Raw genomic sequence first — 20,921 nt, forward strand, 5'->3', positions numbered from 1 at the left:
ACATTTAAAGAACCTGATCTTTTAATTTCCTTGTTTATTTTATATGAAAATGTTTAACTAGTTTTTGTTAACAGAAAATTTGTGTCACAAAAAAAGGGTTCGTATGCATTAAGGTAATCTGAGTTTTTTTTTAAAAGAAAGAAAATTATTAAAAAATATGCGATTCTGCATTGAAATTTTAAAAAATATTTTTTTTGTGTCATTTGCCTAAATCTTTAAGATTTGTTTTAAATGCCCAACTTTTTGTAAAAATGAAAGTGGTGTCATACTGGTTTCTGCAGCAACCAGAAATTACTCAAAAATATTATTTCTTTTTGTTCTGATTCTCTTAAATTACAAAAGTTAATTTTAAAATTTTCAAAATGGAGTCTTTTTTTCGTTTTATCCTTTTTCTTTGTATACGTTCTTTGGCTTAATAAGAAAATAAACTTTGAATTTTTAAAAATTTTACCTATAAATTTAATTTACAAACCTAAGCATAACATATTGTCAAAATTGAGAAATTAATGTTAATAAATTCATATTTTTAATTGATTTACCCAAAAACACCCTTATCAAGTCAAAACTTTATAATAAACAAAAAAATTCTTAAACCTCTTGTACTCGTATCAGTTGCACGCATCAAAAATAAGAAAAATACAAGATTATAAAGAATCTAAATACTTACATATACATATGTATACTCAAAACTTAATGTCAAAACATAATAACAAAATTGTCAAAAATGACAGCTGTAAATGTCTAAAGTTTGTTAATCTTATAATATTTGCTGTTGTTATTTTTTAGCACTTTTCCAAAAAAATTTTTGAAAAAAGTGCTTATTAGTTTCACTCTGTCCGTCCGTCCGTCCGTCCGTCCGTCAGTCCGTCCGTCCGTCCGTCCGTCCGTCCGTGTGTCTGTTTACAAAACTTCTACATCTTTGAAGATAGAAAGCTGAAATTTAATACGTACATAGATCTTCACTAGAAACTTATTTCCGTAGAACAAAATTTTTACCTATCTCCCCCCCTCTAGAAGATATACCCCCCCAAAACCCTAAAAATGACCTTTTTTAAATATTTGTTGCAATGAAACCATAAGCATTTTTGAAATTTTTCAAACGCAGAAAGGCAATGGCTTGCTTCCCCTTGCGCGGTATACTATAGTTCAACTTAAAAAAAACAAAATGGCCGTTCAAATTTACCGTTATTTAAAGTCTTTTTTTTCCAAATTTTTGATGTCGGTTTTCTTCTACACCCCAGACTCTAGAAGCTTGAAATTTTAGGAGCTTTTAGATATTAATAAATAGTTCATTTTGTTAGAAGAAAATTTTTTTCCATCTCCACCCCCTCTCAAGTTATCACCTCTTGAAATTCGTAAAATTTGAATTTTTGACACCTTATATTTCCGAAACCGCAAGCTTTTCCAAATTTTTATAAACGCAAAAAGCTAACGGTAAATTCCATGAAATTAAAAAATATAATTATTTTTCTTAACTCACACAATTAACCCTTAAAATCGAGCATTATGTTAACCCCTTTTTATATTAATTTTTGCTTTATTTCAAAGACTGCATATATGCGTCATCCTAAATATATGCAATCCTAGAAATAGTTTGTATTTGAATGAAAATAATTTTAATAGTGTGATAGCTATACATAGACTGTATTTAAAAGCAGAATTTTCACTTGTTGAAGGGAAAAGTGCTACAATACAAACCATTGGTTTGACCCAACTTTATTTCTCTTGTATTTTCTTATTAAAGTTTGAAACATACATTCATACGTACATATACATATGTACATATGTGATGGTAACATATTAATTCGATTTTCTTCCCATATATTTTATAAAGAGTAAATAAAGTTTGCCCCGTAAAACTCTTAAATCACTTTTAAGATCACAAAATTTTTGTTTTGATAAAAAGAATTAAAGTATTCATGATCCCTTTACAAATTTAATTTGTACGAAAAAAAAACAAAAACAAACATAACAAACAAATAAATAATATTTGTGTTTATATATATATAAATGGGTTTCCAGTATTGTATGAGAATAAAAACAAAGATATTTCTGATATTTCTCTGAATTTATTCTTTGAAAGCATATTTTATTCTCCTCTTTATAATGAAATACCTAAACACATATATACATCACATATATGTAATTGTTTATGTTCCTTGAAACGTGAAAAACAATTTACTTTTCGAAAAAATAAAAAGGAAAAATATTTGCCAAGGTTTTTAAGGCACATTTTATTCATTTTAATTTAAAATTTCTCCTACTTTTTCATTTGTATATACATGCATAAATATATATATTTATATGTTTAAATAAATTATTTGCAAACGCCGGTTTATGAAAATATCGAATTTTTCGTATATAATCTACACATATACTTGCGTATATTATGTGCATATGTAAATAATAATAATTAGTAAAGTTTAATTTAATTTTTTTCATATCTGAACATCTTTTTAGCATCTTATTAAAATTAAATTTATTCAAAAAACACAAAAAATTAAATTGAAAATGTTGGTTAAGAAATGTTTTTTAATAGAAAATTTAGAATACATTTATAAAAGGATATTAAATCTAATAAATTCAAACCATTCCTATAGGTTATTAATTTAATTTTAAAATGAGAGAAGAGAAAGTGGATCGTATCAAGTCTGTTATACCCGTAGAAAAGATTTCTTTGATTTCTATTAACATTTTAGTAGAATATTTGTACTGTTATTAAACTTGTTGTAGACTTTAAAATTTAGCCTTTAAACTCATTTGTCAAAAATTCGAAATTTGTCAGTAGTTTTCAAAATTATCAAAATTATTTCAAAGTTGTATATGAGCTATTGTAACAACTTATACCCGGTACAACCCATTATTGTAAAAACTTAAACAACTACAACAAAATTTTGCCGAATTATTGACCCTGGCTATCAAAACTGTTTATGTAAAATTTAGTAGCTCTATATACTTTCCGTTTTTTATGTTATGACTAAATTATTTTTGTACTTATTTTTGTAATAGCTATCATACCTATTTAAACAGGTACTTCGATCGAACTCAAATTGAATAGAATTCTTAACATATTTTTAATAAGCAATTTATGGATATTTAGTTAACCTAACTCTCGTGTTTTTGAGCTACTACGACCGATGCATGGACAGAATTCTTGAAACTATACAATGTCTATATCTTGGACAACTTTTTCTTAGCATTAAAAAAGGGAAGGTAAGTTTTCATTATCTTTGGAGCATTCATTTGTATGCGAGCTTAATAATTTCGATTTATCACAGGTTTTTTAAAACAAATAATAATAACGCGAACTTTAAGTTTGCTTTTGCTTTGACGTATGAGTTTTAATTAAATTTTAAGATAACACTACCGCATTAGGGAGCACAATGAATAAAAAATTCTAAATAGAAATAAAATTCCATTGAATTTTAATTCAAAAATTGAAAAACAGAACGTTTTTTAAAAGGATAACAAATATTTGACTAATTGTTTGTATGAAATAAACACGGGGTATGAATTTTTACAGGATCAAAATAATTTAGTGGTAGTTTTCCAAAAATTTTCTAAAAATAATTTATTGTTAAGTAATATTCTAAAAATTTGGGTTCAAATTGTTGATTGATTCTAAGTATGTATTGCAATAAAGAGACTTTTATCATAAAATTTCATTTCTCTAGTTATTAATTTTTAACCCGTTACCGAAATGATACACGGAATTCATATATCCGCCCACATGCATGTTTATTTTATATTTGCTGAAAATTGGAAGAAGAATTAAGAGGAATTTGTTTTGAAAAATTTTAAATATTGATTATTTTCGGATGTGATAACTATATAAATAAATCATTTATTAATAGCCATCAGCTGTCAGAATTTAAGACAGAAATTGATTCAAAATAGGTATTCATTTAAAGTGGAATTTTTTCATAATAATTTTTGCCTACGCTAGTTTTACAGTAAAAGAAGCATAAATCTATTTCATCTCAATTTATTCCAGAAACAGATGAAAAAATTTTGGAAAGTTTTTTTGAAAAATTTTGTCATGAAAAGCCTGACATGGCCTGCTATCACATGGCCTAGTGATTCATATTTTATTTCATTTTCAAAATGTTATGGTACCTAAAAATAAGTATTTTTTATATTTTATCCGCCCCTGACTTTATTCTTATGCATATTCAGGTAGATTCAGGTAATATTTTCCTATATAGGCCTGAAAATAAAATTATAAATATAAAATTGTCAAAATTTGATTCACCCGGATTTTTAGAGATTTTCTAAAATAAATAATGTGAACAAGCAACTGAACAGTGACTTATACATCATATAGAGCTATAACATGTTAATGACCTATTTATTGGAGAAAAGGAAAAAAAATTTGACTAAAAAGCTACTATGTTGGGATACAATGTTGATTGTCATTGGAATGGAAGTTTAAAAAAAAGGAAAATGAAAAACCAGTTTTAAATTAAAATTTTTATCTTAAAAACTATACAAAGACACAATTTTTTTCAAGTCAATTTCAATAAAATACGTGTGTATATCAAGTTATCTTAAATATATAAAATAATAAAAAAAAATAAGATTATATTCCCGCAATTCATGATAAAGTGCTCTACTTGTATTTGTGAGGATGAAAAGTTACACAATATCCTTTTTTTTTATATTCTTGTTATATAAGAACTTTATCATTTTCATTTTTTCTCCCTTAAAAAAATTATTTTGTATTAAAATACTGAAAAAAAAAATTAAATAAAGAAATAAGATCTGCAAAAGATTTCACATTTCTATTGGGGATTCCAATGAAAATGAAAAGAAAAGTCTGAGAAAATTTTCTTCTTATTCGTACGTACATTCATACATTATTACAAAGGAATGTTCTTCTTCTTCTTGTTGTTTATAGAAAAATGATATGGCAGTATACGTTTTGACTTCGTTGATTTAATAAATAGTCAAGCAGCAAGAGAAGAATATAACAAAAATGATAAACCATAAAAATGATTTTGCCAAGTAAGCAATTTTCCTTTTCTTTTAACAAAACAAAAAAAAATATCTTAAAAGAAAATCAGTGAAAGAGGTTCGCAATTTATATCATCGCTGTCCTTTTTAACACACAATGATGACACAATAAGAATGAATTAAAAGATGATATTTATATTACATAATACTTTGTATATAATATGATTATGTACTGAAATAAAAAATTTCAAAATGGGTTAGCATTAATCGATGTTAAGTGCCTTCTTTTCTTAAAATTGTTTTTAACTTGACCATTCTTGCAATGTAGCATGTACTAGTGTCTCAAACACTTAAACTAAGTATGTGATGCTCTTAGAATAGAATTTTAAGAATATAAAATTGTATTTATTTTAAATACCCGTCTGTTACATTGGAAGTAAAATACTCAGATTTAAAATAAGAATATTTTCAATTGCAACAGCGGAACTGAACTAAAAAAATCGAATGTACGCCAAATAACCGATTGCTAATGTGTATTTTCTGAATAATATCAAAAAATTCATATTGATTCGTTCTTATCGATTTCCAGTACGCGTTTCACAAGATTTTTGAAAATCATTTTAAATACTTATTTCAAATTAAGTAATACTAGTAACCTTCAAAGTATTCCATAGCTCTAAGAATTAAATTTGGTTCATTTGATAAAGAGATCAATTACTGTTACCCAATTTCATTGGAAGTTTTTTTTAAAAATAGCCTATTTACGCTTTGCTACCATAAAAATATGCTACCATCCATTTCAACCGAAAACTCGACATGCAAAATTTAGTCCCATTACATCACCTCTCCTTTTGTATGCCGTACAGTAAAACGACTTATTATTTGTAATGCGATGCAGTACAACGACACATAATTAATGCAACTGACAATTGAAAAATAATAACAGTTTCATATAAAATATTTTAATAAAGTAAATTGCAGTGTCTACATATAAAAATCTTGGAAAATGTTAAAATAACTTAAAAAACCCTGAATTATACAAAATTCTACAAAATTTTCAACAAATGAATTATGAATTTGGAATGAAACCTTTAAAATTTTTTACAACATTCATTCATTTTTCAGCTAAACAAAAAATGTTAAAGTAATCTTATTAAAATGAAAGCGTTCTGAGTTCTAATATTTCCCAAAGCTGTTAGAATTAATTACATGCACTGTTACAACTATAAATTTTAATACAAATGGTATAAGTCGACGCTGAAATACGTAGAACAGTCGGGAAGTGTATTTCAACAAAAATTTAATTCGCCAAATTTAGTGGAGTCATATAAAATCTCAATCTTGAACAAATCCGTAAACAATATGTTGAACTTTTTTTTTTAAATAATGTGTTAAGATTTGAAAAATTTAAGATTGAACACTGATTTTATTTTGTTTTCAAAAATTCCCCCTTTCTAAGTGTTTTATTAGTTCACCACCTGGGTGTGGCCGCATCACTAGCATGTAGATGGATTTTCCCATTCCCCATATGTTACATATTTCATACTTCACTGAAATTCCTCCAACCATATGACAAATACAATAAAAGGGCCATATCCCAAACAAAACTTTTCCAGTTTTCTATTATCTAGCAATTATTGTCTCAACAAATTTTTGAATCAATGAAATAAAAAAAAAAAGATAAATTAGTGAACAAACATTAAAAAGACATATCAAAGAAACATTCCCGACTTTTCACCGGCTTCAAAAAGAACTCTTCCTTTTAAGTAAAACCCGTTTAAACGTTTCATTTCGCATTATAAATTAAGAAGTCTAATTGCACACCTAATCTAATCAAATCTAACCTAATTATTGTCTATCTAATTATCATGTACCAAGCAATCTAATTTTCATAGAAAATTACTTAAAATAAAGTGAAATCTCACAAAGAGTAGGTCGTTAATCAACTTTTTTGAGCTTTTTAATAAAATATGCAAATAAAATGTACATTTATGCATGGATTGGCATTTTATGCATATTATTTGAATGTAACTCAGATCTTTTTACCAAACGAATAAAAATATTTATTAGCTCTATTAAGTAAGGTATAAGAAATTATGCAAAATAGATAAAAAAAATTTACAAAGCATCTGCAACTGGCATTCATAAAGTCATTAGTTATCCTCGAAATGGATGTTAAAATCAGAAGGATTTGTTACGTTAATAAAAAAGAGTTACGTCAAAGAAGTTCAAATGCGAAAAAAACGTAAAAAAAACAAGGAAACCTAACGAATCTGAACATTTTTCAAATACGAACTTGATTTCACGTTTTTCTTCTTTTTTGCTTTTTGCACAATAACTCAAAGTAAAAACTAAAAATCTATTCAACCATAAAAAGAAAAACAGTAGTTTGTTTTTAAAATAAACAAGAATTTTATAATATTAAAAGAATTTTTTTGTAAAGAAAAATACCCTTCCCTTATTTCTATGACTCTAGCTTACTTAAAATGAAAAAAAAGCATCAATTTAATATTATTATACCTTTATACTCTACCTTGTGCAATAAACTTTCAAGGCTGTGCAAAAACTTACCTGAAAAAAAAATGAAAAATTTTATTTTTAACATAATTAAAAAAAATAAATGTGTTTTGTTTTCAGCATTTTAATATTCTTAAAAATCATAAATATTTCAATAAAATGAAAAACGAAGGTTAAATTTTTAATTTTGACGACCTTTGCTAGGGTTTTTTCGACTGAACTGATATAACGTGCCCACCAAAAAAAAACAAAAACAATCTACAACTTCGTGCCAACAATTCCACTCCTTTTACAGTATTTGGTTTTTTAAAGTTATCTAAGTAAATTTCCCTCTTATTATTCGGAGCCGAAATAGGTAATAGACAACTGACATACAAACTATAAAACTGAAAGCTATAGTATATAACATCATATAATCATGCATGTACCTGACACAGACGCAGACTTAGACATGATTTGCGAATAAAATTTTAAACTTTTCCCTAAAAAAGGTAGTAAAGTTGAAGCACATGAGATATGGAGGAAATTCAAGTCTAAAAATTTATACTCGCTCAAAAATATTTATAGACGTAATGTGATTTAACTAAAAAAAACAAATTCTAAGACCGATTTCGTTTATTTATTCCAAAAATAAAAGAATAGAAGAAAATATTCAATGGCAGATTAATGAAGTCGGCAGAACGGAGTGAAACACACGAATATAATAAGAAATAAAAAGAACAGCAAATTTGCACTAATTTGTGAATTTTGTGTGTACCATTTTTGGATTCTGTTATTTCTGTTATTTAATTGGAAAAAAAAATCTTAATTCTTTTAAAATTAAAAAAAACGATTTGATATTTTAATCCGCAATTGATATCCCGATACAATTTGAATATTCTATCCTTGAGATAGAATTAAAAGAATGCACTTGAAATATTTAATAACATGAATAAAAACAATACAAGAAACAATGTTAGAAAATAATATTCTAAATTTTGACTCGTTCGGAATATTTAAAATATGTAAAATATGATTAAACGAAAACGCCGAAAGACAAATTGATAACAAAAAAAAATAAGATAAAATTTTTTATTTTTTTATATTTGCTGTAATTTACTAACAAAATATTTTTTAAAATGGCAGTGGGAAAATCGTAGAGAAAAAATAAAATGTAATTTTAGGTTTAGATTTAGATTGACGCGGCCATCCAAAGGTACACTTAGCCAAATTAGCCTCGTTGTAATTTCGTTGGATCTCCATATACACGCCATCACGCGAACTAGCTCAAGTTCTAAATAAACCGGTTTAAATGCCTAACATTTAAAATGTAAGTTAAAACTGTACAAACAAAATTTTTTACACTGCAATTGCAGTGTATAACGCATTAATTGAAAAAAAATCTCTTCTAACTAATTTTTAAAACTTTCCTAAAATAAATTGTAAAAAAATCCTTATTATTTTAACTCTTGCCGTATGTCTGTTTACAAAACTTTAACACGCTTCGGAAAGCTAAAATACTTATAAAGTAGATTTTTATTTTAAACTTATATCTGTAAAAGAAAAATATTTTACCTATCTTCCATTTTTTTAATGTTATATGCTCTCAAAGCCCGAAAAATGCCATTTTTAGGCTCTTATTGTATTGGAAGCTCAAACATTTTTCTTATTCCAAAAACGCAAAAAAGTAGCGAATGGTTATTTGTATGACACAGCCAAGTCAAATATTACAGTAACAAAATAACTTTTGAAATTTACCATCACCTAAAAATCGTTTTTTTCCAGAACTCGGAGAATATTTTTTCCATCTCCATCTCCAGCCATATTTGTATTCAGTTTTTCAGTTCAGTTTTTTATTTTTCCTATCCAAAATGTATGCAATAATTGGATACATTTTGAATTTAATTTATTATCTAGCCACATTTCATAAAGTACTACACTATTTGTTTTTAAAAGAACATAATATTTTCCATAATTACATCTCCAAAATAATGTAAGACAATATAAACTTACTTGTTCTATTAAAATCAATTTACTTTTCAAAAAATTGCTTAAACTAAGTTTTTTAACATCTTAGATGAAACTTAAATGACATAAGGTATGACAATATAATTCTACTTTCTTAAAATTCGCCTTAATTTCGTGGTAAACTTCAAAACTTTCAACAAAAAAAATGTTGCATAATAATTCAGTAATCATATATATGTATGTATTATGTTAATTGATACTACATATTTAAAATTTTTCTTGAAAAAAATTTAATTTAATTCAAGTTAATGCATAATACATGAATTAGAAAAATCTGGAATTTTACTACACACATTTACATTGAAAATTTTAAATTATCTTTTAAGCGGTTATAATAACCATAATCTTAAAATATTATTGTGCTATGACGTTTTAATACAATGTGTGACAGCCCTTTAATAAAAAATTACTTCAATAAAAATCATAACTTTTCTACATTTTTATTAATTTAAAAACTCTATTAAACACTGCTGTTAATAATTTTCCAGACTTTTATGATTTCAAAATTATACCCTATATTGACTTCAATTAACACATTTAACGACTAACATTAAAGTTATTTACATTTTTATAACATTTTCATCAAGCCAAGCAAACACAATAACAGAAGCATGAAATAAAAACAAAAATTTAAAATGACGCTCTTTTTATATACATAGGATTATCAATTTAATTTTTATGCTATTCACTCTGAGAAAAAAAAAATGAGTTAAAAATAATATTAAAAATTACTCTTTTAATTTTATCAGGGACGGCTAACTTCCAATAGTGATGGCAATGATTGCGCAATGTTAACTAAAACAATTTAGATGTACACAGATAGTGGCTATTAAGAAATTATGAGTAATTCAAATTTTTATCTCACTTTTGCTTTGACTCATTTCTCTATCTCACATCTTCAGTCAATTTAAATGTTAATTTTTTTAAACTAAATTTTTAGTTGAATTTGTTATTTCAGTTTGTCAAGCAGTGTTCCCACTCAGAAAAAACAAAATGTATCCAATTTCGAGAAAGAAATGTATCCAAAATGTATCCAACCTCGTAAAATAGCATTATTATAATAAGTCGTCTTATTTTGTACAAATTAACCCATAATTAATATTAATTTGCTTTATTCCACAATATGAGTTTTGTTATTTATACTAAATTCTTTAAGAAATCACATACAACTTCTATTATATTTTAAATGTGAAAGTTAAGGTCAGAAAAAACATATGCATATATGCCTTCTGTAGTTGTTGAACTATGCGGTAAAGACGATTGACCATGAAAACGGACAAATTTTAAAAAATATGTACATCCAATGCATTTTCTATTACATCTAGCTAACACTAAAATATTTTTGGTACGTTCTTGTATGAATTTTCTAAATTTGAATACAGAAAGAGGCAGTTAATAAAGTATCTTTTTTACTTTCTTGTAAAAAATTCGGAAACCTGCTTAGAATAGCCAGCAAATAACATTTATTGATGATAAAGCAACTTCGCGATTTAATATTAGCAGCATTTTCACTGTTTTGTAATATTTATTTAGTGTTTGAAAAAAAATGTATCCATATTCCAGCAAAATTTTAAAATGTAGCCAATTTCGGCATTTTAGCAGATTTGAGTATCTTTGTATTCAAGCTCAAATTTAAAGCAAAAATGTATCCAAATGGATACAATTGTATCCAAGTGGGAACGCTGTTGTCAAGTCTTTCTAAGAGAGGTATAAACTCTCTCAATTTATCTCTATCGCGTTGTTTCTTTATTTTCTCTCAGTTTATCACTTATTTAATTTTCGTTATTTATCTTCTCTGTTTTAAAATAAGGACCGAACAATATGATTTTTCAAAAAAAAAATTAGCTCATTCTTATTTTTAATTACTTAAAATTTTTGAAAAAGCGAGGTACATAATAAAAACAAAATTGATCCTGTGACAATTAAATGATTAGAAATTTATTTTATTCTTACCCGAAGTCAATTAAAAGGTGAGAAAGAGAATGTGATTCGAAAGATTGCAGTGTTGTTATTTTTGTTCATACTAGTATTTCATATAAAACTAGTGATTAATATTTGCCTTCAATAAAATTTATATGGCAATTTTTTATTTTTAAAGGAATATCATGATTATTTTAATACCCTAATTTGGCGATGCACAGGTTCTTTTTATTAATCCTTTATTTTAACAAAATCAGGACAAACTCTGAACTTTACAACTTACTTATTTACACGAGTTTATCTTACACCTTCTTTAAATTCTAGATTACTGTGTAGTCTTAAACTGATTCTGTTTGAATTGGTAATAGTTTTATATTAGGTCTATCAGATAAACTTCTAATTGTTTGAATACCATCCCAAAATGTTCACCATTTAAAAAATTATCTCTTTCTAGCATTTTAATATAATTATATAATGTACGTATGTACTTATAATTTTTTATTTATAAAATGAAGTTAGAAAGACTTTAAGAGATCAGAGTTTTTCTTTTGGGATTTCGAGAAAACATCATTTTATACGATACTTGTGCCTTTTTATGATTTATATAAAAACTAATAAATATTTTATGATCATTATAAAAATTTCATTATAATGTGAAGTTTTTCTCATCATTTCAATATAAGCTATTAATATATATATATATATGTATATATTATATTAAAAGAAAATATGTTGGAAAAATGCCATTTAATTTTTTCTTTGTCGTACTCTTCCTAAGACAAAACAAAATAGAAAAGTAATAAAAGGGCTTAAACAAAATTATATTGACAACAAAAAGAAAAATACCCCATAAAATCATTTATACATATTTACATAATTACATTACTGTACATAAATATATGTATATGGGCATATATTTATACAATAACAATCAAATTATATTTAACTATAATGTACATTTAATAAAATATGCTAAAATATGTTTAAAATATTTTAAAATTAAAATTTATTATTATTCAATTTTTATAAACAATATGTTTAAGAGTATGTATGTGGAAGTTATTCCATTATGTTAAGAAAAACAATAATATCTGAAACTAAATTGTAATCCGAAATAAATTTTAATTAAATTATAAATAATTTTATAATTAAAATAATTATTAGACTAATTACTATTTATTGTAACGTATTATGATTAGAATAATATTGCAGAATTAATTAGATTAATTATAAAATTATTTTCCTACGAAAATTTCACCTTGATCTTCCCTTTAAATTGTAAGATCTATTTAAAAAGACTCCACCGACAAAATAATGTAAAATGTGATTAATCAAACCCCAGGTTTGTAAAATGGCCACATGTTCAGCTTTTATTTATATAACTTTAGGTATAAATAACAAAAACGATTTTCTCCACTATTTGGTAAGAGAACGGTAATTTTTCGTTCTTGCTTTTATAAGGGTACGATAAAGCTTTCAGCTTCGAAAGAATAGGAAACGAAAAATTTACATTTTGCATACTTTTAGGAAACATCAAACGGAATTTTGTTCCAGTAAAGTAAAATATTTATCGTCACCGACAAATTATTGAATTTGAAATTAATCCGTATTGACGTGTTATTTTAAAAATTAGTAATTTTTATATTTTAAAATTGATTCCGGGTAACAATTAAATATTCACTTCGACACCTTAGCATTATGTCTACAATTTCCTTTGATGGAAGAAGATTATTTCTGGTCTTTCTACTTTCGGTCTAAACACATTTATTATTAATTTCAAAATCGAGAATACGAAGAGTTGGTCTTGTCAACAGATGCAAATTAATATTGTCGGAAGTTATGTAAAACTTATCAATTGAAATTTACATTAAACAAAAATCAAAAATACAGATCTGATGATTTATCAGTTTGATTGTTGAACATGTAAATCAGGTACTACCGCCCATTTTAAGAATTATTTGTTAAATTTTTATAAAGTATCTGCTTAATTTCCGATAACAGGCATTTATTTAAAATGCAATAAATTTTAAACGTATAATTTTTTTCAATTCTTTTGTTATAAAAATTTTTACCTACAGACAAAAAATATTTAGTGTTAAATTTTGACACGAAAATTGGTAATATGAACCAGTTACATAACTTTTTTATACGGCACATTTACAAACGTTATCACTCAATAGTTTTTCAATCAAGTCAATCTACCTAAATGTAGCATTGAAAAAGATGATGTATTGCGGTCGAATGCATTGATACAACAGATAAATAGGAAGATCAGCAGACTGAATAATCTTAATACTTTTTAAAATTCCAACTCTGTTAATAACAATTTTTCCAAAAAAAGAAAAAAGCAGAAAATTCATTTTAATTTATCATTCATTTTTTATTTTTTCTCATACTTAATCACTTAAGGAATCAGGAATGATAATGATGTTGATGATAAAATGTATAGCAACTACTAAAATTAAAATATCCTAAGAGATTGAAATATATCCTTGAGCAGGTATTTCACTTAAAGAAAAAAATTATCTAGAATTTTATAAAAATTTCATTTGATATCAAATTTGTGTTGGTTTCTAGAAAAGGTAGGCAGACACATTTCTTAAATACCACAGGATATTGCTTTTATTATGAATTCTTTTCCCTTTTCTAACATTACCTTTTACCATTTTGTGTAGTATAGTATAAACATTTTTGTAAATAGTAAAAATAATCTTCTAAATTTTTTTATTCACAATTTTGTACACCATTTGTACTTGTTATAGTTAAACGTAAAAATCTAGCCATAAAGTTAACAGTGTTGAAAAATTCAAATATGAAATTTCACACTAGATATATGTACGTACATTTCGCTTTGATGTAACAATTTTGAGTTGATGTAGCAGCAATTATTATTAGCAATTAAAAGGCAAATCTTTGTACATATTATATTTGAGATTTTCTTTATAGAAATTTAAGTTTGGACATTAGCGTTTACTAAACATAAGAATTCCTCAAAATTTTATGTATTAAATTTAAATTCGCCAAACACGCATTTTTGAAAATATCTTCAAGCTAAAAAAAAAATTACCATCAAGCCTTGATAAATGATATTTTCTACACAACACAAAGAAAATAAAATGTAAAAGTGCATAAGAAACGATTTATATTACTACACTCCTAAAGCAAATAAATCAAGTCTCAAGTTGCTTTCACACACACTTTTTTTTTAGAAAAAAGAAAAAAATATTAATAAATTCCACACCAAAGTCAAAAAATTTTTTGTTTTGAATTTCTTTTATCTAACACAAACATTCAAAAAAATAAAATAAAAGGAAAATAAATGAAGGGAAAATTTAATGTATTGGAAAAATATTGATTTTTTGGGAGGAAAACCATCTAAAAATGCCACTATCATTTTAACACAGAATGCCATTACAGCTTAATAACAGACTATTAAATAAAAGAGTATTTTAACAGTTACTTAAATAACTGTTTAAATTTTATTTTGAATTTTCATAACATTAAAAATTAATCCTATTGACTATAGATGACTTTTATGGGTCAAAGAGTTATTTTCAAAGCAAAAAATCAAAGAAAGGAAAAGATGAAGTTGTGTGTGTCTTTAGTATAATTATTAATATTTTTAGAATGTATAGTAACACACAGATAAATATAATATCAAACAGGAGCATTTTCACTCAAAACATTCAATTTAGATAATTAGTTATTATTTTGTTCGAAAAAGAATACGTGGGCAAAATTCTGAATAGTTGTTAGGACTATAGAATTCAAAATAGTGAGGCTCGTTCAAATAATTTACACAAAAAAACGGCAAACTATGAATGGTTTTATGCGCATTTTTTAAAAGAGGGTTAAGAGTAGGTAGTGAGGAAAATGTGAAACATAAAATATGAATCTTGACATTTTATGCCTTCTTTATCCAATATAAAACAATGCCCATGCACGTTTTTAATTTTTCATTGTAAGTACGGTGAAGATTTTATTACGAATTGGTGAACACATTTAATTTTCAACTCATTTTCACTTTTTGTTTTTATTTAAATATTGCAATGGAAAGCGAAGACCAAATTATAAAACTTTCCGTATGAATTAAATTGGAAGTCTACAAATTGATCTGTAAAAGATTAAATGCATGGAGAATATATTTGCTATTTCAAAAATTCGAAACTAATTATATTCGAAATTTTTTACACAAAAATTGTTACAAAGAAAAACCTTACTCAAATCTAGAATAACGAGGTGTTTTCAAATTTTTACAAGAAGCTATTGCTTCAAGAGTAGCAACCATTATACATTCAATTTAATTGTTTAAAAAATATTAATAAAAAACTTTTTAAATTTATGCACAACTATTTTCAACACTTAACATATGAACTTAAATATGATACCTACTTCAGTTGATCCAATACTCCGATTGCCATTTCATCATATACTCTATATGCCCTACGTCTCGAATAAATTCTGATACATTCTACAGTTCAGAGTGATGAATAATTTTCTTGTAACTATTTTTCCGATCGGGTTTGAAAGAATTATATATGAGCAAAAGTGAAACCATGAACCAAGTTTGAATTTTTCAATTTATGGCAATTTCACTAAGATTCGATTTTATTAGACCCTCATAGAAAACAGTTTGTTCCGTTTTTTATTCGGTAAATGCATTTCGAAAAAAATACGATGCCTAAATCAATTTCCATATAGCAAAAAAAAGAATTATCTTAACAAATTGTTTAATCAACTATAGTTTTCGACTTTGATTTCAAAATTTTTCTTTTGACTCTTGATTTTTCATTTTCCCCAATAGACATAAAATTCAATCTGAGATTATTTTCTGCAGTTTTTCTTTTAATTTCCATATTACATAATTATATATTTTTTTCTCTGCTTGTTCTTTTTATACAAATATAATATTTTTCAATTTAAATTCAATTTTTTTCCGATTAATGAAAAAAAAAATGGAAAAGAAAAAAGTTTAATGGAATTTTTCACTTATGAATAAATTATTATTCGAAAAAAAAGTAAAAAATTAAAAAAAAAAACCTTTTCTATTACCCATGACGACCGACTGGCTTACCAACAAGGATTAAATTAATAAGTAGAAATAAAAATTCATAAAAATAAGCAAGTAGAAATTAAAATTCTTTTCATGGGATTTGAATTTCAATTGTACAAAAACAAAAATTATATGGAAAACTCCCAAGATTCTTATCTTCTCAAACAAATGAAAAAAGAAAATGAAATTAATTATTAAATGAAAATGATTATTGTTCATTAATTTTACAAATTTGTTGTACTTCTTCGAAAAAGAATAAATTAAAAATAAGGTTACATTTCATTTGATCATACAGAAAGCATGTCGTAACTTTGAGTAAGAACCTCTAATTTCAATTTACATTTTTAACTCATTTTATTATCACAGCATTTTTTTTCCACTAAACAATCATAGTAGCTATTTTTAGTTCATCCGATCCTTTTTCTTTCACACATTCTTCATTATATACAGCTAAAATTTTATTCACACATCGATTTGTGCTTTATTATTTCTTTAGAAATCAATTTTACATATAGTAATTCCTCCAAAAATGATGATAACGAATTCAAAGCCCAAAAAGAAACATTTTTGTAATTTGTCTATTTGAAAATTAAAATCGTAGAAGTTAGAGCCGAAAAAAGTTTGTGACAGTTTGTATCGTCTTACAAAATTACCAAAATCTAAATTTTAGGGTCATTATTTTTCCGAATTTGTGCACTTTTCCAAATTTTTATATAAGATCCAGACGACGATAAACCTATAGTTTCAAGTTGCGACATAAAAATTTAATTTAAATAATAAAACGCAGAAAGCAAAAGACTTTCATTAAAAAAATTTATCGAAATTTTAGCTTTAGACCCTATAATTAGTTCACATTTATTGTTATAAATTATTATTACTTAAAAGTCTTATGATATACTAAGAGGCAACTAAGAGTCTGCCCATACTTGAGCATGTTTACAAAACTTATACGTCCTTGAAGATAAAAACCTATAATATCATATATAAATAAATCTTTTCTAGAAACTTATTTCTGTAGAAAAAAATTCTTACCCTTAAAAAGCCTTATTAAATTCTTACCCTTATAGGCCTTCGAAAACCTAAAAATGCCATTTTTTAACTATCTTAAAGAAGCCGTAAATATTTTTTAAATTTTGCAAACGCAAAAAAGTTACGACTGGCCTCTTCTACTGAGGCACAGCATAAATGAATATTAAGGAGACAAAATGGCTGATTAAATTAATTCTTATTTTAAACCCAATTTCATATATTTTGTATAGTTTTTCTTCTTTCCAATAATTTGTAAAAGCCTGAAATTTAAGGCACCTTTCAGATATAAAAAAAAATATATTTCATTCGAAGAAAATTTTTTTCCACCTCCACCCCCTGTCAAGTAATTGCCTTTAGAAATTTATATAGTTCGAATTTTGGACAACATGTTTTTCCAAAACTGCAAGTTTTTCCTAATTTCTATAAGTGCAGAAAGCTAACGGTATGTGCTATGCCATGAATTAACCCGTAAATTCAAGCATTATGTTAACACTTCTTTCGTTTTTTTTTTGCTTCATCCCAAACGTATGCAATCTTGCAATATGTTGGTATAAGAATGAAAGTAATTTTAAGATTGCAAATCGTTTTTTAAAAGCAGTATTTTCATTTGTTGAAAGAAAAAGTGCTACTTTACAAACCGTTGCTGTGACCCAACCTTATTAAATTAAGTTTCTCTCATTGGAACTCGATTTAGTCTTAAATTTAAACATTTTTGTCTCGTAAATAATGGTAAAGATTATATTTTAATACGCAGAACAGTCCCCCATTTTTTTAGACAACAAGAAGGCGTAAATTTGAACAAACTAAAAAAAAAACTACAATTTAAAATTATGTTCACATTTTATTTTTAATTTTTCAGTAAAAAGATTATACCCTTATACATATAAATAAAATTCGCACTTGCATATATATACATACTTTATGGAAAGAAACGTGAGTAATAATTTCAAGAAACATTTTAAATTTAACTTAATCTTTATATGATAACACAGACTTTCATCAAATAATCTTTTTTAATTAATATAAGTACACATAATTGTATAATTTCACGTTAATTTTCTTATGAATAACACACACAAGTTCTCAAACGTTGTAGACTTACACACATACATTAGGTGTCTAAATCTTATAACGTATAAGAATTTTTTTTTGTTGTTTAAACAAATACACTACATAAAAATTAATTGAAGCATATTAAAATAAATAAGAAACAGCAGATAAAAATAAAAATTCCTGAACAATAAAGTTACAATATTTTTGAGTTCTTTTAATCGGCAATGTCTTATCCGAATTGCGTGTTGTTTCATAAAAAACAAAAAGAAAAGGAAATTTAATTTCCAGGAAATGAAAACATAAACTTACAATCAATATGGCAAAACAACAAGTTTTTGTGTTCATTCTTTACAAATGAACTACATAATTTTGTTTTTCTTTAGGGTTATTACAAAATTTTTCAAAGGAGGAAATATGAACAACAAAATCGAGAAAGGAGGAAAAAGGAGGTGAAATTACAAATATAAAAGGAAATGTTATGTAGCTTTTCAATTTTTTTTTTTTTTAATTTTGGGCTCTTATTTTTCAATCATCTTACACTTAATATACTTTTTTCTCTTAGAGTTGCATTTTTGCTTTAATTGTCTGCCCAAAATTACAGTTTTACCAGAAATTATATTTAAAATTTGAACTTAAGTTAAATTTTACCATGAAACTCTTTAGGCTGCAATATGGAACAATTATTTTTTCTGTAAAAACGACGTTTCAGATCTTTCGTTTTACCGTTCTAAATTGTAGTCAATTTCACGGCCGTAATTTAAACAAAAGCTAAAGTTAACAGCACACAGTCGCCAACTAGGTGCATATATCTCATAAATAATATTTAGAAATTTTAACTAATAAAATTAAATTTAAACTAATAATTCTTATTAGTTTCACTAAAATGTTTTACAAGATTATGAAAATCCTCTTCAAATATTTATTTCAAATTTAAAGAAGACATATTTAACCTTTCAGTTCTATCTAACTTGAAAAGTTGTAAATTAGACTCATTTGGGAAATATTTAATTTTTGTGCACTGCTATTTCTGACAAACTCGCAAACAAATATTAGATAAATTTCAAAGAATTCCGTTTAGCAATTCCATAAAAATGTAAAATCAGCCCCTAGAGAAAATCAGGTATTCGGGTATTATGAAAATTACTATTACGAAACACAATTTAAATATTAAATTACGTTGAAATGATTGATTATTTTCCTATTCGTGTATATGTGAGCAATGATCCAAATTTATTGCATTTTGAAAAATTGCAGTTATCTCTAATTCCTTTACATGACTCGAAGTATTGTAACTTTATAAAATTTCTGCTGATTAGTTTTGTTAAAGTAAAACTGGCTCATCATACTGCTGCACATAGAATCAAATATAAATTTTCATCAAAATTGATTCAACCAAAATTAATACACAATTGCACGACAATATGCATAAACATCTTTTTAAAAATATAGTTTAACTAAAAACAATAAAAATAGTTTAACAAACTAATTTAAATTTAGGACTTGTAGTTGTAAAACTTAAGTTGTAAAAAATAATTTTCTGTTACCACATATGTATGTAATTTTGCATAAATTTAGGTTAATCTTTGAGTAGGTAAAAAATTTTCGGCAAATATATAGATGAAGCAGAATTTGCATTGTCTATTTATTTGTTTAAGGTGTTAGGGTATATTCCGGGATAATTCGGGAGGAATCATAAGAAAATCTTGTTCTAAAATAAAATATTTATTAATATCTGATAACTATATACAGTATTTGAGATGCAGTCGAGTTGGTTCTAAGAATTTGCATTTTTACGACTTTAAAGAGCCATAACTTGAAGAAGATAGAGAAAATTTTCATTAAACAAAAATAATTCTTGTACTGCAAGAACTTTTTGGATATACAATAAATTACTTTTCTATCTTGATCATTGTAGTAGTTCTATACATAGAAGAGGAGGGCCGACAAAGTGAAACTAATACGCACATTATTTTCCTTTTTTTTCTAAAAATATACCAAATAAGTAAAATTGAATACTTCACCTAAATTTGTTTAAGGAATTACAATTCATTCATTTATGGCGCGTACATAGCATAGATATTGGATTTTAAATAAACATGATTACATATTTATAAAATTTCAAGATACACGCACATATCTGCATACCTTTAATGTTTTCATTAAAAACAACTTCCCTTAATAAACTTAAAAAATACAAAATACAACAAAAATTTTTTGTATACCAAAGAATACATATAGTAGTTTAAGCAAGTCATTAAGGGTAAATTTATTGCAAAATGTATAATAGACAAAAAAAGCTACGCAAATTTGATGTAATTTTTCCCCCTATTCTTTAAGCTTTGAAATCCATATACTTTTAAAAAACCTTTTTAATCAAACTGATAGCGAC

General features: G+C 25.5%; 1 long non-coding RNA gene across 1 annotated transcript in view; it reads right to left on the reverse strand.

The window, feature by feature from the left end:
- Nucleotides 1–6,102: 6,102 nt before the first annotated feature.
- Nucleotides 6,103–20,921, reverse strand: part of LOC129613833 (uncharacterized) — a 56,014-nt gene continuing 41,195 nt past the window's right edge. The window contains exon 3 of the long non-coding RNA XR_008697343.1: nucleotides 6,103–7,524. This is a non-coding gene — a long non-coding RNA (uncharacterized LOC129613833). The remainder of the gene's footprint in view (nucleotides 7,525–20,921) is intronic.

The sequence above is a fragment of the Condylostylus longicornis genome, unplaced genomic scaffold, assembly GCF_029603195.1.
Source record: "Condylostylus longicornis isolate FDR11 unplaced genomic scaffold, ASM2960319v2 ptg000001l, whole genome shotgun sequence".
Lineage (NCBI taxonomy): Eukaryota > Metazoa > Arthropoda > Insecta > Diptera > Dolichopodidae > Condylostylus > Condylostylus longicornis.